Source organism: Chelonoidis abingdonii, chromosome 2, assembly GCF_003597395.2.
Source record: "Chelonoidis abingdonii isolate Lonesome George chromosome 2, CheloAbing_2.0, whole genome shotgun sequence".
In the NCBI taxonomy this organism is placed as follows: Eukaryota; Metazoa; Chordata; order Testudines; family Testudinidae; genus Chelonoidis; species Chelonoidis abingdonii.
The window spans coordinates 132,167,051-132,186,890 of NC_133770.1; positions in this window are offsets into that span (position 1 = coordinate 132,167,051).

The window sequence follows — 19,840 nt, forward strand, 5'->3', positions numbered from 1 at the left end:
GCAATTCGGTAGCAGGGGGTCCTTCCGCGCTCTGGGTCGTTGTTGGCAATTCTGCGGCGGGTCCTTCACTCACTCCAGGACCCACCGCCAAAGTGCCCCGAAGACTGGGAGCGCGGAAGGACCCCCGCCTAGGGTGCCAAAAACCCTGGCCCCGCTCCTGGCTGGAAATAAGTTCCTAAGGTTGACTGTGCGTTATATGAAGAAGTACTTCCTTTTGTTTGTTTTAAACCAGCTGCTTATTCATTTCTTTGGTTTACCCCTGGCTCTTGTGCTATGTGAGGGGGTCAATAACACTTTCCTAGTCACTTTGTCCACATCATTTATGATTTTATAGCTCTCTACCATTACCCACCTTAGTTATTTCTTTTCTAAGGTGAACAGTCCCAGTCTTTTTAATCTGTCCTTATATGGAAGGGGTTCCATACCCCTAATAATTTTTTTGCCCTTTTTTGTACCTTGTTCAACTCTCGTATATCTTTTTTGAAATGGGGTGAGCAGAACTGCACACAGTACTCAAGATGTGGGCATACTGTGGATTCATTTATTTATTTATTTATATGGTGGTATTATATTTTCTGTCTTAGGATCTCTTTCTTTCCCAATGGTTCTTAACATTCTCTTAGCTTTTTTGACTGCCGTTGAACACTAAGCAGATATTTTCAGAGAACTATCCACAATGACTCCAAGATCTCTTTCTTGTGTGGCAATTTAGACCCCCTCATTTTGTATGTATAGTTGGGATTACGTTTTCCAGTGTGCATTACTTTGCACTTATCAACTTTGAATTTCATCTGCCATTTTCTTGACTATTCACCCTGATTTAACTTTGTAACACTTGACACACAGCTTTGGACTTAACTGTCTCAAGTAATTTAGTATCGTCTGTGAATTTTGCCACTTGACTTTTTGCCCTTTTTTCCAGATTATTTATGAATATGTTGTACAGCATAGGTTCCAGTATAGAACCTTGGAGGATCCCACTATTCACCTCTCTCCATTGTGAATACTGACCATTTATTCTTACTCTTTGTTTTCTATCTTTTACCCAGTTGCTGATGCATGAGAAGATCTTTCCTCTTATCCCACAACTTCTTACTTTGCTTAACAGCCTTTAGTGTAGGTCCTTCTCAAAGATTTTATGAAAGGCCAAGTATATGGGCCAAGTACACTGGATCACCCTTGTTCACATGTTTGTTGACACCCTCAAAGAATTCTAATAGATTGGTAAGGCATGATTTCCCTTTACAAAAGCCATATTGACTGTTCCCCAACATATTGTGTTCATCTATGTATCTGATAATTCTGTAATGAGAATTTCAACCAATTTGCCTGGTATTAAAGTTAGGCTTACTGTCATATGATTGCCAGGATTACCTCTGGGGCCTTTTTGGCATCTTCCAGTCATTTGATATAGAAGGTGCTTTCCAGTAGACATGATTGCCTCTCTTGTAATCAATATAGATAAATAAACAAGGGTGTTAGGAAAAATTTGGCAAGATTGCAATAAACTGCCTTGAAAAATATCCTAAAACATTTCCAATCAGGAGGCCTTCTCCTTCCAGACTCAGACATCATACCTTTCTGAGTGAAGGGAACAGCAGCAGTTACCTTAATAACAAGTGGACAGGTAGCCCATCCCTCCATGAAGTATGTCACTAGTTCCACTGCCTCTTGAACAACATATTTTACCCCCTTTTTTCCTTCCTTCTCTTTAATTTTGTATCAAAACCCTCTGGTTTAAGGCTAAAGCCCTCAGAAACATATACTGTGAGTTATTTACTCTGTGTGGTTTTTTCATCTAATTCTTTTGTTAAACCTGGTCTGAGGGCTTGTCTGCACAGGGAAATTGAATGACATTACTATAGTATTATCATTAATCTGTTACAGTTATGGTGGTATAACTCCCCCACATGGACAAACCTATTCTGGGATAAGAGTGACTTTATTTTTGGAGTAATTTCTCTGCTCCTTAAAGTCACCTTCATTCCTGAATAGTGTCCACACAAAGGAGTTATATTGGCATAGCTATAGTACTATAATTATTCTGCTATTTCTATGACAAGTATGTCCTAAGTATGCTGGAGTTTTGTGAGTGGCAGACTTTTATGTAGAGCATTTTCAACATAATGGCAAAGATCATATTTTGATTTTGCAGGAAAGAATAAGCAAACTTATAGTATTTGGTTGTAGTACACATTAGTACTACAGAAGCGCATAGTATACCGAAGTAGTACACATTATGAATATGTCTGCTTCTAAATATACCGATTCCTAATATGTTTGCTGCATGAGTTACCTAAGAGATGGTTGAAAATGGTTCTTAATTAGTTTCTAATTAATTTTCACAGAAGAAATTCAGTAAAACGTGTTAGCTATGCTGCTTATCACACAGCATCAGATAGATTAGCAGGAAGCTATATACAGACAAAAATAGGGTGGGAACAAACCACGGTAGAAGAGAAGGCTAATGTAACTAAATCTACAGTATGAACTAGGAGGATGATTCCAAGTTTGTGTAGACATACTTATGCTAGCTGTCATCAAGCTACCATGCTAAAAATAGTGCAGTTGCAGTAGTCCAGGCAGCAGCAAGCAGGGTTAGAGACTAGCCCTGCCAAGTACAAACCCGCCTGAACTCCCTGGATACATACTCAGGCCACTGCCCATGCAACCCCTGCTACACTACTATCTTTAGTGTATTAGTTCAATGACAGCTAGCATAAATACGTCTATGCAAGTTAGAAATCACATCCTCAGCTCATAGTGTAGACCAGTGGTCGGCAACCTTTGAGAAGTGGTGTGCCCAGTCTTCATTTATTTACTGTAATTTAAGGTTTCGTGTGCCAGTAATACATTTTACATTTACAGGGGCCGGCGGATGGAACTCCAGACTGGCAGTGGGCTAAGCGGGGCCAGCGGCTGGGACTTTGGCTGGCACGGGCTGGTGGATACAACCCCAAACCAGCAGCGGGGACAGCAGACAGAACCCCAGACTGGCAGCGGGCTGAGCAGCTCAGCCCGCTGCCAGTCTGGGTTCTGTCTGCTGGCCCCTGTCAGCCGGGGTCCCGGCCGCTGGCCCCTCTCACCCCACTGCCGGCACGGGGTTCCATCCATCCAGGCCGGCAGTGGGCTAAGTGGGGCTGGCATCTGGGATCCTGGATGGAAGCAGAGTGCCACTAAAAATCAGCTTGCATGCCACCTTTGAGGTGTGTGCCACAGGTTGTCGACTCCTGGTGTAGACATGTGACCATTATGACTTTGATTCCTTGGTACAACAGCTGTAAATTTTCTAGAGAATTTGCCTGTCTATGTGGCCTTTTGCCGTTTTGTAAGACAGTACTTTACAGAAGAGACATACTCCATACTCTCTCATGGAGATTACATTTGTTTGTTCTTCTTTTGTTGTTTCTCTTAAACTAAAAATAATTCAGATTAAATAAGACTGTGAGATTCACGGATTCCAAGGCCAAAAGGGACCATTGTGACCATCTAGTCTGACTTCCTGTATAAAGCAGGCCACAGATCTTCCTGAAAATAATTCCTTTCTGAACTAAAGCATATCTTTAGAAAAACATCCAATCTTGATGTAAAAATTTACCTTTGGTAAACTGTTCCAACAGGTAATTACCCTCATGGTTAAAAAGTTGTATCTTATTTCCAGTCAGAAATTATCTAGCTTCAACATCAGACCATTAGATCTTGTTATTGTTTTGCCTGATCGATTGAAGAGCTCTTTATCAAATATTTGTTTCCCATGTAGTATTTGCAGACTGTGATCAAGTCACTCCTTCTTTCTGTTAAGCTAAATATATGGGGCTTCTTGAGTCTTTCATTATATGGCATGTTTTCTAACCCTTTAATCATTCTTGTAGCTCTTCTTTGTTTCATCACCAGTTCATTAACATCCTTCTTGAACTGTGGGCACCAGAGCTGGACACATTGTTTTAGCAATGGTCACACCAGTGCCAAATAGAGAGGGAAAATAGCATTTCTACTCCTTCTTGAGATTCCACTGTTTATTAGCATTATCTCTTTTGTCTGCATTGTCTGACTGGGAGCTCCTGTTCAGCAGATTATTCAACACGACGTCAAATCTTTCTCAGTGTCATTGCTTCCCAAGATAGAGTCCCTCATCTTTTAATTGTCATGGCCTATATTCTTTTTCCTAGATGTACACATTTACATTTGTCTTTATTAAGATGCATAGTGTTTGCCTGAGCAAAATTTACCATGCAATCTGGATTGTTCTGTATCAATGACCTGTCCTCTTCATTATTTACTACTGCCCCAATTTTCGTGTCAACTGCAAACTTTATCAACGATGATTTTATGTTGTCTACCACATCATTAATAAAAAATGTTAATTAGTGTAGTGCAAGAACTGATCCCTAGAAACACATCTGCTCGATGATTATTCTCCATTTACAATTACATTTTGAGACTCTTTTTATCCACTTTTTAATCCATTTATGTGGGCCATGATAATTTTGCATCATTCTAGGGTTTTAATCAAAATGTTGCATATCATGTCAAATGCCTGACAGAAGTCTAAGTGTATTACATCATAACAGCTATCATTATCAACCAAATTTATATGAGATTAGAAGAATATCAAGTTAGTTTGACAGGATCTATTTTCCATAAACCCATGCTGATTGTCATTAATGATATCACCCTTCAATAATTCGTTATTAACAAAGTTGGCTATCAGTTGCTCCATTATCTTGCCTGGGACTGATATCAGGCTGGCCAGCCTATAATAATCTCGGTGAAATAGATACTGTTGTTCTTTGCATATGGCAGGGGTGGCCAAATGTACTGACCCTCCAAGTTGCATATGACAATCTTCAGAAGTTCTAGAGCTGGGGCGTGCCTGCTGGGGCTTGGAGCTTCAGCCCTGTGGGGAGAGGGGTCTTTGGGCTTCAGCGCCATGGGAGGCATCTGCCCAGGCTCAGTGCTTCAGACCTGCCCTTGTTGAAAGCCCAAGCCCTGGTAGGCATGCCACAGAGCTGAAGCCCCAAGACCTCCCTCCCCAGAAGCCAGAGGTGATGTGTGTGTGGGGGCATGTGGGGTCACATGCTCCCTCCCCCAGATTTTTGACAGAATTTGCTGGGACCACTCAGTCACATGGTGCCACCTAGCCCCGTCCCTGTACAGCAGCTGCTGGAGCCGGCAAGCTAGGAGCTGCAGCTGTGGGGAGAGGCAGGGACAAACAGCTGGGAGCTGCAGGGAGGGGTCACTGCTTTAGCTTAAGGGGGAGAGGCCACAGCAAAAGCAGCAGCTCTCTCTGCATCTTACAGATGTTTGCTGCTGCCTCTCCCCATTGAGCTAAAGCAGAGGCCCCACCCTGCAGCTCTTAGCTGTTTCTCACTGCCTCTCCAGCTCCTGGGAGCTGCAGAGAGGAGCCACTGAGGATAAGACTCATAGACTCAAGGACTTTAAGGTCAGAAGGGACAATTATGATCATCTAGTCCGACCACCACAACACAGGCCACAGAATCTCACTCACCCACTCCTGTAACAAACCCCTGACCAATGTCTGAGTTATTGAAGTCCTCAAATCATGGTTTAAAGACCTCAAGCTGCAGAGAATCCTCCAGCAAGTGACCAGTGCCCCATGCTGCAGAGGAACGCGAAAAACCTCCAGGGCCTCTGCCAATCTGCCCTGGAGGAAAATTCCTTTCGCGACCATATAGGCAATCAGCTAAAGCACTGACATGTGGCAGACTCACAACAGCACCCAGGAAAGAACTCTCTGTAGTACTAGATCCCACCCATCTAACATCACATAATAGACCACTGGGCAATCATCTCGGATAACAAGATCAATTGCAAATTTAATTGCAAAATTAGGCATCCCATCATACCATCCCTCCATTACAGTCTTAGTCTTGAAGTCAGATATGTCTTTGGCCCCCACTGCTCCTTTGGAAGGTGTCCAGAACTTCATCTCTAATGGTTAGAAACTTTGTCTAATTTAAGTCTAAATTGCTAGTGTCCAGTTTATATCCATTTGTTCTTGTGTCCACATTGGTAAGCTAATAATTACTCTCTCAGTGATATTTATCCTCTGATATATTTATAAAGGCAATCATTTCCTCAGTCTTCTTTGGTTAGCAATATACCAAGCTCTTGAGTTTCATAAGATCTGTTTTCCATTCCTCGGGATTATATAGTAGCCCCTCTCTGTACCTGTTCCACATTTGGGAATCTCCTCATTTAACATGAGACAGAAGCTACAAGTATTCCAGATGAGCTCCACATGCCTTGATAACGGTACTAACACTTCCTTATCTCTAACTGGAAATACTTGCATGATGCATAACCGGCATTAGTTTTTAATGGCCATATCACATTGGCGACTCATAAGATCTGTGAACCAATACTCCGAGTCATCTCCTCGTGTGTTACTTTAACGATGTGCAGCTCATAACAAAATCTTGTTATTAATCTATAAATGCATGACCTTGCACTTCACTATTAAATCTATGATACTATTACTCCAGTTTCAGGTGTCCACGATCTTCCTGTATGATCATCCTATTCTGTGTAGCAATCCCGCTTTGTGTATAACAAATCAGAACCATTCCACTTTTGTGCAATTCAAGTATAAAAGATATAAAAGATTGGTCCAAAATTATCCGAAAACTCCACTATAACCTCCTCCATGACATTACTTCAGTATGACCATTAGTCTCTGTTAATTTAACATTGCTTATCAAATTTCAATTTTCATCTGATCCTTTTCCAATTTAGCTAATAATTCCGCATGTGGAACCATATCAAATGCCTTACTGAAATCGAGGTAAATTAGATCCACTGCATTTCCTTTGTCTAAAAAAATCTACCACCTTCTCAAAGAAGCAGATCAGGTTGGTTTGCCACAATCTACCTTTTGTAAAACCATGTTGTATTTTGTCCCAAATACCATTGACCTCAATGTCCTTAACTACTTTCTCCTTCAAATTTCTTTCCAAGACCTTGCATACTACAGATGTCAAACTAACAGGCCTGTAGTTACTCAGATCACGTTTTTCCCCTTTCTTAAAATAGGAACTATGTTAGCAATTCTCCAGTCATACGGTACAACCCCTGAGTTTACTGATTCATTAAAAATTCTTGCTAATGGGCTTGCAATTTCATGTGCCAGTTCCTTTAAGAGGGCGAGGTGACTCAAGCTATTGGGGGGCAGACCTTTAAATTTTGCCCCCCCTCAACTCTCAGCAGGCACCAGTTGTCTCTAGCAGAAACCCCTCTCCCTAGTATCCCACCGCTGTGCAGAAGCCCCAAGCACCCCACCTCCTGTGCCCAACTGTAAAAGAGCTGCATACATCTCACTAGCTGTGGTTTGGCCACCCCTGGCATATGGGAAAGCTTGGAGTCAAACCTTTTTTCCTCCCACTTTTCACATGCCTCTGAACTTTCAGATTTTCACTGGTAGAAATATGGGAATACTGAGTTAAAGTCTATTCTCAGGGTCTTTGAAAAATAATACCAGGAAGAACTGGAAATCTCCTGGGAGCCTATAATCACTCTGAGCATTTCTGCTCAATTTCCAAACTAGTGAGTTCATTTTCACTGCTTATCTAAATGGAACCTCCAAAATAACTGAGTCACCCACCATTGTTTAAAACTATAGTTTTCACATGGATGAAAGGATCCAGGTAAACTCGTTGACACTTTTTAATGGTACAAATTATCTTGGATTACATTTTAAGAAACTCTCAGATGCTAGTGAAAAGATTACTTTTATTTAGTCTGTATTTCAAATACAGGAGTCCGGTCAGCAGCTATTCAGAACATACCGGTAATCTTATTTATGAATAGACTGCACCTGCCTCACTAGTACACTGTGTTCATTTTGAATTCAGAAATGTTTGGATAGATTAGGTGCAAAGTCTGAAAAGAAACATATGAATAATGATGCTGAGGATCAAACTAACAATGAATATGTATTGCGCACAGATAGGTCGAAACAGACAGAGAAAATGGATTTGGAAGGGTAGGAGATGTTAAATAATCAATAATATGAAGCAAACTGCACAATGTTGGACCACAGGGTGAAAAAAAATCCTAATAAAGCAGTCACAGAGGAGTACATTTGAATGAATCTTTGCAATTCAAGATAATTGTTGAGACTGATTGCCTACCATTGTATCTTCTAAAAATGATTTAAACCAAGTGGAGGGGTGGGGAATAAATATAAAGAAATAAATATTGTTGGGACTTGGCCTTTATAGGGTAGGAAAAAATTTGGTAACAAGGTATCCATGAGATTGCCTTTTTAAGGAATCAAGGGTGGAGCTTAATAAATAGATGGTTATTATTAATAATTAGAGATAACTGAAAATTTTAAACTAAACATTTTTATTGCAAAAATTGGGCTATACTGAAAAACAATTTTTTCATGGGAAAATGTCCTTACTGGTAATTTTTATGTTTCTAAGAGAAATTTCAAAATGAAATGAAACAAAACATATATTTTCATTTGGTTTTGAATTGAATTTTTGCTTTTGTTTTTTGAAAGCTGGAAAATTTTAGAAATATAATTTGGAATTTTTATTTTTCTCCTTTCTTCCATTTTTTTTCTCCCCTACATCCACTTTTTATTTTTTTGGCCACTGCATGCAATACAATGAATGGTATTTAAGGTTTGCTTTTCCCTTTCCCATTTTCCTTTATCATAGAATATCAGGGTTGAAAGGGACCTCAGGAGGTCATCTAGTTCAATCCTCTGCTCAAAGCAGGACCAATCCCAACTGAATCATCCCAGCCAGGACTTTGTCAAGCCTGACCTTAAGAACCTCTAAGGAAGGAGATTGCACCATGTCCCTAGGTAACCCATGCCAATGCATTTCACTGTAACTTTTCAAAAAATTCTCCAAGTTTGGAAAAGTTGCAGTGGCAAAAGGAAAAATAAAATTCTGTCACTGTGTTACTTTTCAAAATCTCCATTTTTGAAACGATATAGCATTTTTTTAGTTTTTGAAAACCAATTTAAATGTAAGTTTAGATTCGAAAATTGTCCCACAAACCCCCACCCCCAAGCAAATGTCAGAAAGAATGTTCACAAATTTTCATTGCAGAGAAATGGGTTTTTTTTGACCAGCTCAATTAATAATATTATTGCTGTTTAATACATCCCAAAATAAAGTTAAAACAAATGAATAGCCAAATACTGATCTCAGTTGCACCCATATAAATCTGCAAGAAATCCAGCAGAGTTAATAAACTCATTCCAGATTTACCAGGATATAATTGGCCCACGCTATTTATTCTTTATAAGGCAAGATTAGATGGCTGAATTCTCTCACTTAATAAAATGTACTGTACCACACATCTAGAAGCCACATATGTGGTGTTTATTTTTTTCTTAGTGGCAGTGGAAAGTAGCATCCATTCTACAAAGGATGGTTACAGGGGCGTGAGCAGAAATTTAAATTTTACTGGTTTTGGAGGGGCACATTAAACACACACATATTAGGGTATGACTACACTTGGAATTTCAAAGCGCTGCTGCAGCAGCGCTGCAGGAGCGCTGTCACGGCAGCGCTTTGAAGTGTGAGTGTGGTCGGAGTGGCAGCTCTCCCAGCGCTGCACATAAACAACATCCTCTAGGGGTGTAGCATGCAGCGCTGGGAGCGCGGCTCCCAGCGCTGCCGCGCTGATTACACTGAGGGCTTGGCTACATTGGAGAGCTGCAGCGCTGGTGAAGGGGTTACAGCGCTGCAACTCACTCTGTGTACACACTTACAAACGCCGCACCACGTCTTGCTTCAGTGCAACTGACATGCAACTCTGGCGCAGCTTGGCTGGCCCTCGTAATCACTTTAGATGCACTGACTCTGGGGTGTAGTGACTTTCGGCAAGGCCCATAGAGGACTCGACTGCGCTAGTCGTGCGTAATGCTCATCAGGTGTGGACACCAAACAGCGCTGTTTATGGCCTCCAGGTATTAAGAAGGTATCCCAGAATTCCTTGTCCACACACAAACTGGAAGAACGGTGTAACGACCAGCTCTAAAAAAAACACAGCCTGCTCATTGCTCCAGCGAGCGAGCGACCGAAGGAAGGGGAATGCTTTTGGAATGTTCACGCTGTTTGTTAGGGAGAGGGGAGTCCGTGTTTGACAGGGCAGCAGCTTCTGTGGTCTGAAAGGCTATTTAGGAGTGCATAATTTGCATTTAGTGAATAAGAGTAGGGGTGGGGGAAGGGTCAAAAACTTTTAAAATGATTGAAGGTGCTTTGTGTAATCTCTACGTCTTAGAATTGCAAGGAAGGGAGCATGAGGAACAGCTGTATTTGTGTTTGCTTGAGGAAGAAACAGCATGGCGGGGAGGGGAGGGAGTCCGCAGAGAATGCTTATCTGGCCTGAAGCCTTTTTGGCATTAGAGTGATTGAGAGAAGGGTAGGGGAAATGGCCAGAATTTGGCAAGGCAGGGAGCCTGTCACAAGTGTCTGCTCCAAAAATCCACTCCTCATGTCTCCCAACGTCCTGTCACACTCCACCCCACCCCCCTCTTTTGAAAAGCACGTTGCAGCCACTTGAACGCTGGGATAGCTGCCCACAATGCACCACTCCCAACAGCGCTGCAAATGCTGCAAATGTGGCCACACTGCAGCGCTGGTAGCTGTCAGTGTGGCCACACTGCAGCGCTGTCCCTACACAGCTGTACGACCACAGCTGTAACTCCCAGCGCTGCACATTTCCAAGTGTAGCCAAGCCCTGAGGCTTTACAGCACTGTATCTTGCAGCACTCAGGGGGGTGTTTTTTCATCCCCGTGAGCACGAAAGTTGCAGCGCTGTAAAGTGTGAGTGTAGCCATACCCTTATACACATTAAACCATATCAACACATGCACTTACATCATATGCATAGAAATAAACAGCAATATACTCATCATTTCAAAGAAAATCCATGCATCTTGGAGCCATCTGAATACATTTATCCACAAGTACCTGGCTGTAGGCAGGGTCACAGAGGTCTTCTGGCCTGGGGCTGCATCAGGGCTAGCAAGCTCCTCTGGCCCTGGGGACAAAGGAGCTTGCTCTCCCCACTGCAGTCACTGGGCTGGAGAAACTGTGAGTCCCCAGCAATTACTGGAGGGAACTGTGCTCCTGCTTGCCCCTTTGTGCATGCCCCTGGATTGTTAGCAAATCATGGACTAAAATGTGTAAAAAGTGAAAATTAAAAATGTTGCAAAGCTATATGATGTATCAGAATAACTGGATTTATTTGACTTTTTTTCCAAATTGGTTCCACCCTGGTTTCTCTAATGGTTATAATCTTATAATCCTAGTTTGTTGTACTGGTGAAAGAGCTGGTGATCTGTGTCTTTGGGGGAGTCATTAAAAAGATTAAGATAAATTATTTACTGAATACTGTTCTTATCTTTGCTTTGTAGGGCATCCAGCATGTTCTAAAACAGATGGATTTGTCTTTGATCCTACTTGCAGATCACCTTTAACTGGCCGTTTGTACGTAATAATATTGATGAACAATTTGATTTCCTCTTGGACCTTATTTTGTGTATGTGTGTTTGTTCTCTTTAGGGTACTGAAGACTTCCTAACTCCTAGCATTGAAATATCATGGGTCAGGACCCCCAAAATCATGAGATTGATTGACATGTAATGAGATTTTTAAAAAAATACATTCTGGTATTTTTTATTTGGTTGCTGGTTTTGAGTCTTTAGGATTATGTTTTCAAACTTTTCTCCACAACAATAACCACAAAAGATAAGAAGGTACTCATGTCATCACAGGAGCTGGACTTTAAGAAAAACACCAAATATACAAGTATCTTGAGATTTGAGATAAAAGCACAAGAGTTGACAACATTGCTACTGTTTGGGAGGAGGGGAATAAATCTCTTTGTCATTTTGTATGTGCACTATGTGCAGCTCAAAATCTTCCTTCTTTCACCAACAGAAGTTGATCCAATAAAAGCTATTACCTCACCTACCTTGCCTCTCCAGTATGTCCAGTGTCAGTTAATGCTGTTGAAAGTTAGTCTTCAGTACTTGTCTTGACTTTCCATGTCACTAGATTCTCTGCTACTCAAATGTCACACATGATGAGTTTACACCAAAAATTGTGTTAGAAATACTTTATAGTATGCTAATTAGACCCTGCATTTCATTATGTTCACTGGTTGCCTTTGGCTCATCTAAATGGTGATGAGGAATGAAAAAAAGAACAAATTAACTATTTCATTAAATTTTCAGAAAGGATTGAATAATTTCAGTTAAACTTCTCATGCTGCTGATTTGTTTATTCATACTATATACACAGAGAGAGAGAGAGAGAGAGAGAGAACCAGTGCCCATATATTAAAATAGTTATCCCTGAAGCCTTTTACAAAGTTTCCTAAAATTTTTAAGTCTTAATGCATTCTCATTACCCTGCATCTATTTTAATAATGAGGTTTCAGACATTTTTTCAGCTTCCACTTTCGTAAGTCAGACTTCTTTAAAATCTACCTCTTTAGATTTCTGAGCACCAGCACTATCTGGGGCAGAATCTAGTCTATTCTAATACTGTGTACCTCTATTGATTCTACTAGAATCTCTTCTGATTTACAACAGTGTAGAAAGAGAATCATCCTCTGTGTCTTCTAAATCAGACTGTATTCAATTTCTCTTACTCACACTGAATAGAACAGGGGTGGCCAAACTGTGTGGCTTGTAAGCCACATGCCGCTCTTTTACAGTTAAAGTGTGGCTTGCAGAACCTCCCTGACACACACACATTCTCTACCTACCAGACTAGGGGATGGGGAGCTTGGAACTTTTGTGTTCAAGTGAGATACCTAGTAGGTAGGGGGATCTTGGGGCTTCAGCAGAAGCTGGACTGAAGCTCTGAGCCCCAACAGGTGCACCTGGCTCTTGAACATCTGAAGATAGTTGTATGCAGCTCAAAGGGTCAGTAAATTTGGCAACCCCTGGAATAGAACATTACTCAATGAAGTAAATCCATGGAAATCAATGGGACCATTCATGGAGTGTGTAGCCTAAATGCCTTATTCTGCAAACAGCCTGAAACATTAGTTCTAAAAGAGGTATGACCTATGAGGTGTTAATACTGAAATCTCAGGATGACAGTTTAGGGCTCTGTCTACATTAGTGACTGTGCACATGTCCGTGCATATGGCCATCATAACCCCCTATTGTCTACATCTGAACCTCAGAAGCATATGTCTGAAGGTGAGTATGCAAGTAAGCTAGCATGCCTGAAGGGTATAAGTAAGTACTTGCCTTGGGATGTGACATAGCTCTGTATCCATGCCAGTGTGCAGTGTGGATGGGAAGAAGGGGTGTGAACCAGGTCTCGCGCTTCAATAATATTTCACTTCTATGCCCATAATGCACTGAACACTTTTCTGCCTGAACTTTACTCAATCTAGAAAGGTCACTGTCCCTCCCTTTTACCAGCTGTACCAAGCTTCACTGAACACATCAGAACATTTTTCCTCTGTACACTTTAGATCAATACAGGTGAACGAAGACCCTGCTCCAAGACCAGATGCCTGGTTTTCTCGGTTCACCTTCATAGCTGACCAAATCACTCTATTCAACAATATATAGAGGAGTGACCATTAGCATACAATCATAGAATCAAATAGTTAGAAGGGACTGCAAGGGTCATCCAGTCTACCCCCCTGCCAAGATGCAAGATTTGTTGTGTCTAAACCATCCACTGTAATCCCCAGATCCTTTTCTGCAGAACTGCTATTTAGCCAGCTGGTCTCCAGCCTGTAGCAGTGCATAGGATTCTTCCGTCCTAAGTGCAGGACTCTGCACTTGTCCTTATTGGACCTCAGATTTCTTTTGGCCTAATCCTCTAATTTATCTACATCACTCTGGACCCTATCCCTGCCCTCCAACATATCTACCTCTTCCCCCACTCCCATCTTAGTGTCATCTGTGAACTTGCTCATGGTGCAATCCATCCCATCATCCAGATCACTAATGAAGATGTTGAACAAAAGCTTTGCTAAAGTCAAAGTATATCACATCCACTGCTTTCTACATATCCACAGAGCCAGTTATTGCATCATAGAAGGCAGTCAGGTTGGTCAGGCATGACTTGCCTTTGCTGAAGCCATATTGACTGTTCCTGATCATCTTCCTCTCCTCCAAGTGCTTCAAAATTGATTCTTTGAGGATATGCTTCATGATTTGTCCAGGGACTGAGGGGAGGCTGACTGGTCTGTAGTTCCCTAGGTTCTTCTCCTTCTTCCCTTTTTTAAAGATGGGCACTATATTTGCCTTTTTCCAATTGTCTGGGACCTCCCCTGATCGCCACAAGTTTTCAAAGATAATGCCAATGGCTCTGCAATCACATCAACCTTTCAGCACCCTCAGATGCATTGCATCCAGCCCCATGGACTTGCACATGTCCAGCTTTTCTAAATAGTCCTTAACTTGTTCTTTCACCACTGAGGGCTGATCACCTCCTCCCAATACTGTGCTGCCAAGTGCAGCAGTCTGGGAGCTGACCTTAGCTCTGAAGACCAAGGCAAAAAAAGCATGGAGTTCTTCAGCTTTTCCCACATCATCTGTCACTAGGTTGCCTTCTCCAGTCAGTAAGGGTCCCACACTTTCCCTGACCTTCTTCTTGTTGCAAACGTACCTGTAGAAACCCTTCTTGTTACCCTTCACATCCCTGGCTAGCTGCAACTCCAACTGTGCTTTGGCCTTCCTGCTTACACCCCTGTATGCTCAAGCAATATTTTTATACTCCTCTCTAGCCATCTGTCCAAGTTTCCAGTTCTTGTAAGCTTTCTTTTTGCATTTAAGCTCCCTGAAGATTTCTCTGTTAAGTCAAGCTAGTCATCTGCCATATTTGCTATTCCTTTTGCACATTGGGATGGTTTCTTCCTGAGCCCTCAATAAGGCTTCTTTAAAATACAGCCAGCTCTCCTGGACTCCCTTCCCCCTCATATTAGCCTCCCAGGGGATCCCACCCACCAGTTCCCTGAGGGAGTTAAAGTCTGCTTTTCTGAAGTTCAGGATCTGTCAAACCATCTTATCTTGTGCTAGATTGGGGTGTACTTGTGCTAGCCTGCTGGAATATATTTCCATATTTGGTGTGTTTTAGCAATGCTAGCAGTACCTATGCAGGGCCAGCTATGGCTTTTTTGCTACCCCAAGCAAAAAAAAACAAACCTGCAGGGCAGGCGGAGCAGTGACAGGGGAGGGTGGGGTAGGGGGAGGAGAAACAAACCTGCCAGCCAGATCAGCGAAGGGGAAAAAAAAACCCTGCCGGGCTTGCTACAGACCTGGCACCGCTCTCAGCAGGGCACTCCCCTCCTCTGCACTGCTGCCCCCTACAGGGCGGCTGGAGAGGCGAGGGGGAAAAGAAAAAACCTGTGGGAATGCTGCCCCCTGGAATCTGCCACCCCAAGCACCAGCTTTCTCAGCTGGTGCCTGGAGCCAGCCCTGTACCTGGACCAAGTTCATGTACTGAACAGGAAACTGCAAGCAAGCATCTGCTTTCAACAGGGCCTGAGTTTGCTCATAGCATAACTGTTAGTGACTTTAATTCAGGCCGCAGCCTTGTGCCTGGCCTCATGTTCCAGGCTCTCTCTCTCTTCTACGTGGGGCACCACTCCTGAAATGGTAGCGCTAATGTTGCAAAACAACAGCAGAAGTGTAGCTGCAGGTGTACATAGTGTTATACCCATGTCCAGTACAACATAGGTTGGCACTGGGCACAGGGTATAGGGAACATGCACAACCACCTAACCAAGGATGTGCACCAATGTAGACCCAGCCCAAATGTCAGCGTTGTTAATTATTTAGCATTTTAGCATTCAGCTTCAGGACTTATCCCAGAAACCCAAGAGCAAAAAGTCCTAACTGTTGCCTACCAACCTGCCAAAACATGAAAATGTAAGTGCACCATAAAATAAACAGACAAAAATAATCCCGTCCTGTGTTGAAGCCTCAGGAAGCTGCTGTTGAAGGAAATCTCCCTGAGATTCTCTTTACCAAGATTCTCTCTCATGTCACCTTGCTGGGGAGTGGCAGGTTTGCTCTGCACAGAAAAGGATGTAAAGGGTGTAAAGCCTGTTTCAAACCTGATCCCAGCATATCTGTGAGAAGCAAGCTCTGTAGCTCCACACTAGTGCTGCACAGGAAGCATAGCTACTTTGAAGCCTTAGTACCACCCTACAGCAGCTCTTGAGGCCCTAGTGGAAAAGGAACACAGCAGAAAGGTAATTGAAAACTAATACATATTTAACTACCTCACTGGGGTGATACTTAATTAAAGCCAGCAAAAAGGTGCAAAAGGTGGGGAGAGGGCACACAGAGACTTTTCCCTCTTATGACCCCTTGCAGTAGTGGTAACCAGCGGCACTAGCCTCTTTAAAGAGTGTGAGCCTTAGCAAGGCCATTGCCATGTTCCTCCTTTGCACCAGCCAGCAGGGCTGGTCCATTACAGAGCAGAACTGCAGCTGTGCACTGCAATAGGATGGAGCAGGAGCTGCTCTCCCTAATCACCAGAACACATTGTGACTAATTTTGTCAGTGTCTCCTGGGGAGACCCTCTGTCAGTGCGCATCTGTGCCATCAGCAATATGAGCTATGAATTAAAGCCATAATTGCATCCACAATGTTTGCACAGCATTTTGAAGGCAAAAAGTATTGTATAAATACTCAATATTTTTATTAAATAATGTGATGTAGAGAAATATTATTTCAGATATATTTTATAGTTATAAAAATAATAATTTTACCTAACATTTTTGTGTTCTACAGGAAAGGTGATTGCAATTGTCTTGCAATTTTCAGTACTTATCAGCACAGAAGTTGTCTTAGATAGTAATAGGCTGGACTATACTTTTGAATTGTTTGTTCTCATAGACAACCTGCTTGATTAAATGAATGATTAAGAATGGCAGTGAGGAACAGCCATCTTAAGACATTTAGGATAATGCAGATCCTAAAGTGATTAATGAATCTTGTGAAAATCTGTGTAAGAACAGGAACATTTTATGAGTTCATTATATGTACTTCTAGAAACATGAATAGTATTTTACCGATTCAACTCTTTAAACATTTGAGCTGAGAATGCTGGGGTTTTTATATGTGAATTCTGAATGTGAACAAGTTGATTTATATTAAAAGCTGTTTATTTTGAAGTCCTCTGAATTAAAACATTGGTTAAATGTGCATTGTCAAGTTAATAGAGTATTTCAAATATGATTTTTGTTATAACTGTATAAAGGGGAACATTCACTAGCAGTGTCACCGAGGGGTCCAGCAGGTAGTCTTCTTCCTGGGCATTCCCCTTCTCTCTCTCTCTCTATATATATGTTTTAGAGACTCAGCCCTCTGGCTGGGTCACATGTTCAAGGCCACCCCTTTTGGGGTACACATAAAGAGTTCAATGACATGGAAATCTTCATAAGTCAACAAGGAGCTTCAGAGCTTCCCCTCTGGGGCTGGGGACTTCAGCTCTGGACCCTTGCATCTTCAGGATCTTCCCCCCTTACCTTCATTGCAGCAGGATAGACTTCTGTCATTATCCCCTCCTTTGGGATTGGTAGGGGAGCCTAGATCCTACCCCCTCCACCAGGCTCTGATCCGGGGTCCAGCAGTAGGTAGATAAGACCTGCACTTTGGGTGCTATGTAGTTGCTCACTGGATCACTTCCTGCCAGTGCAAACTCTTTCCACAAGAAAGAATACAGAACTGAATACAACATTAAAGTTCCTGAGCTTCAGAAGTTACCAGGCCCTCCTTTTCAGCCTTGTTCAGGTCAGTATCTCCAAGCCTCAGGCTGCAAGAGCTCCTGGAGTGTTCCTTTCCAAGACCATAGACCTGCTCTCTGCCTCTATCTGCCTACTTCTGAGCTGCTTTGCTTCCCTTTTTAAGCTCTGCCTCCAGCTTGTGCAGGCTTTGCAGGTGAGGCAGGATGGGGTCATCTGGGCCCCAGGCTGCTGTTAACCTGTTCTTTCCAGTGCAAAGTTTGTAACACTCCATCACAGCTTGTTAATGTTAACTCATTAATGGATCAAGTAGACTTGGGAATATGTTTCATTTATAAAATGGGCATGCTTGAATTTAAACCTAATTTAATATCATAAACATAGTTTCAAATTGATAGAGAAAAAAATCCTTTCTAGGAGTTTCAGTATTTCTTTTCACTCCAACAAGGTACAGTAAAAGCAGAAATGGGTGATACTATGGCAATGTGAGCCAGAGGGGCGACTCCAGGCACCAGCACACCAAGCGCGTGCCTGGAGTGGCAAGCCACGGGGGGTGCTCTGCTGGTTGCCGCTAAGGCGGCAGGCAAGTTGCCTTTGGCGGCATGCCGGTGGAGGGTCCGCTGGTCCCACGGCTTTGGCGGACCTCCTGCAGGCGTGCCGCCAAATATGCGGGACTGGGGACCTCCAGCAGGCAAGCCGCCAAAGGCAGCCTGCCTGCCATGCTTGGGGTGGCAAAATACCTAGAGCCGCCCCTGGTGAGCCATAGAGGTACATGTCATCAATCCTGCAGATAGATAAGACAGTGAACCTCAGAAGGTTTGATGGTTCATTTCAGATGATGAAAATAAATAACAATACATTTTATTAATAAACCAGAAATGTACTAGGTACCTCACAAAATAAAAACAGAGAGTAACATTGTCAAAAGTGCCTAAGTGACTTATGCTCTTAAGTCCATTTTTAAAAGTAAGAGGCACTTCGGGTGAGATGCACAAAAGTATTTGGGTGCCAAACTATGACTTCAGGTGCCTAACTCCACAATTAGGTGCTACTGAGATCCTTAAAACTCCTGTTGAGCAGTCTCCTCACTCTGTACGTACCTACATTTCCTCTGTTAAAGTCTTCTGGTGTCTAAGTTTCTGTCAATGAGCATCCACACAGCCACCTCAGTACTTTTCTCATGTCTAAGCCAGTGGGATCCTCAGATTCAGTGTTCTCTTGACTATCTCGCTTGTGGAGCCTAATCTGATAGGGGTTCTCAGAGCAGGCCTAACTTGCACAAAACAATCAGAAGAGGAGGTGGTGTCCCTCTTATAACTTTCAGTTGAGTGTTGCAATGCTAAATCCCTTTGTGGATCTAGCCCATAGGCTCAGATTTTTGAAGCTATTTAAATGTTGCTCTGCTAAGCATTACAAAGCATAAATGACTTTGTTTCCTAAGTCTGAATTTCAAAATTGACTTAGGCACTTAGGTTCAATTCCTCAAAGATATTTAGCTGCCAGCTCCAGTTGATTTCAGTGTGGGTTAGGTGCCTAAATATCTTTGAGGAGCTGGATATTAGGAGTCTAAGTCTCATTGAAAGTTAATGGAATATAGTCAATGAAACCCAAGTCATTTAAGTGCTTTTTAGAACATTACCCATGGTCCCTTCCCCTTTGGAAATGTATCGAAAATTCAGATACATATCTGAAATGTATATGAACCTCCAAAATTTTTAAGACTCCCCTTCAAAATAGTCTGTCATGGGCTCCCATCCTACAAGCTGATGCATATGGGTGGAATATCACTGAAGTCAACTGGGCTGAATACAGGCCCAGGGGTCCACCTGTGAAGATCAGCTTGAATGCTAGGGTCCTTAGTGTGTAAGATCATTAACTATTGGATACTGCAAAACACTTAATCATGTGCATAACTTTAAGCATGTGTGTTAAATGCTTAAAGTTACGCCATGATTCAATGCTTTGCTGGACTGGGCTATACATTTGCAGAAAATAATCAAATAGGGAGAATGAGATCCAGGGGCAAGTAACTATTTATAGGCTAATCTTGATAGATTAAATTAATTTCCTCACTGGTGAAATGTGCAATGTAATTTATCTAAGTGTACAATGAGTCACTTGG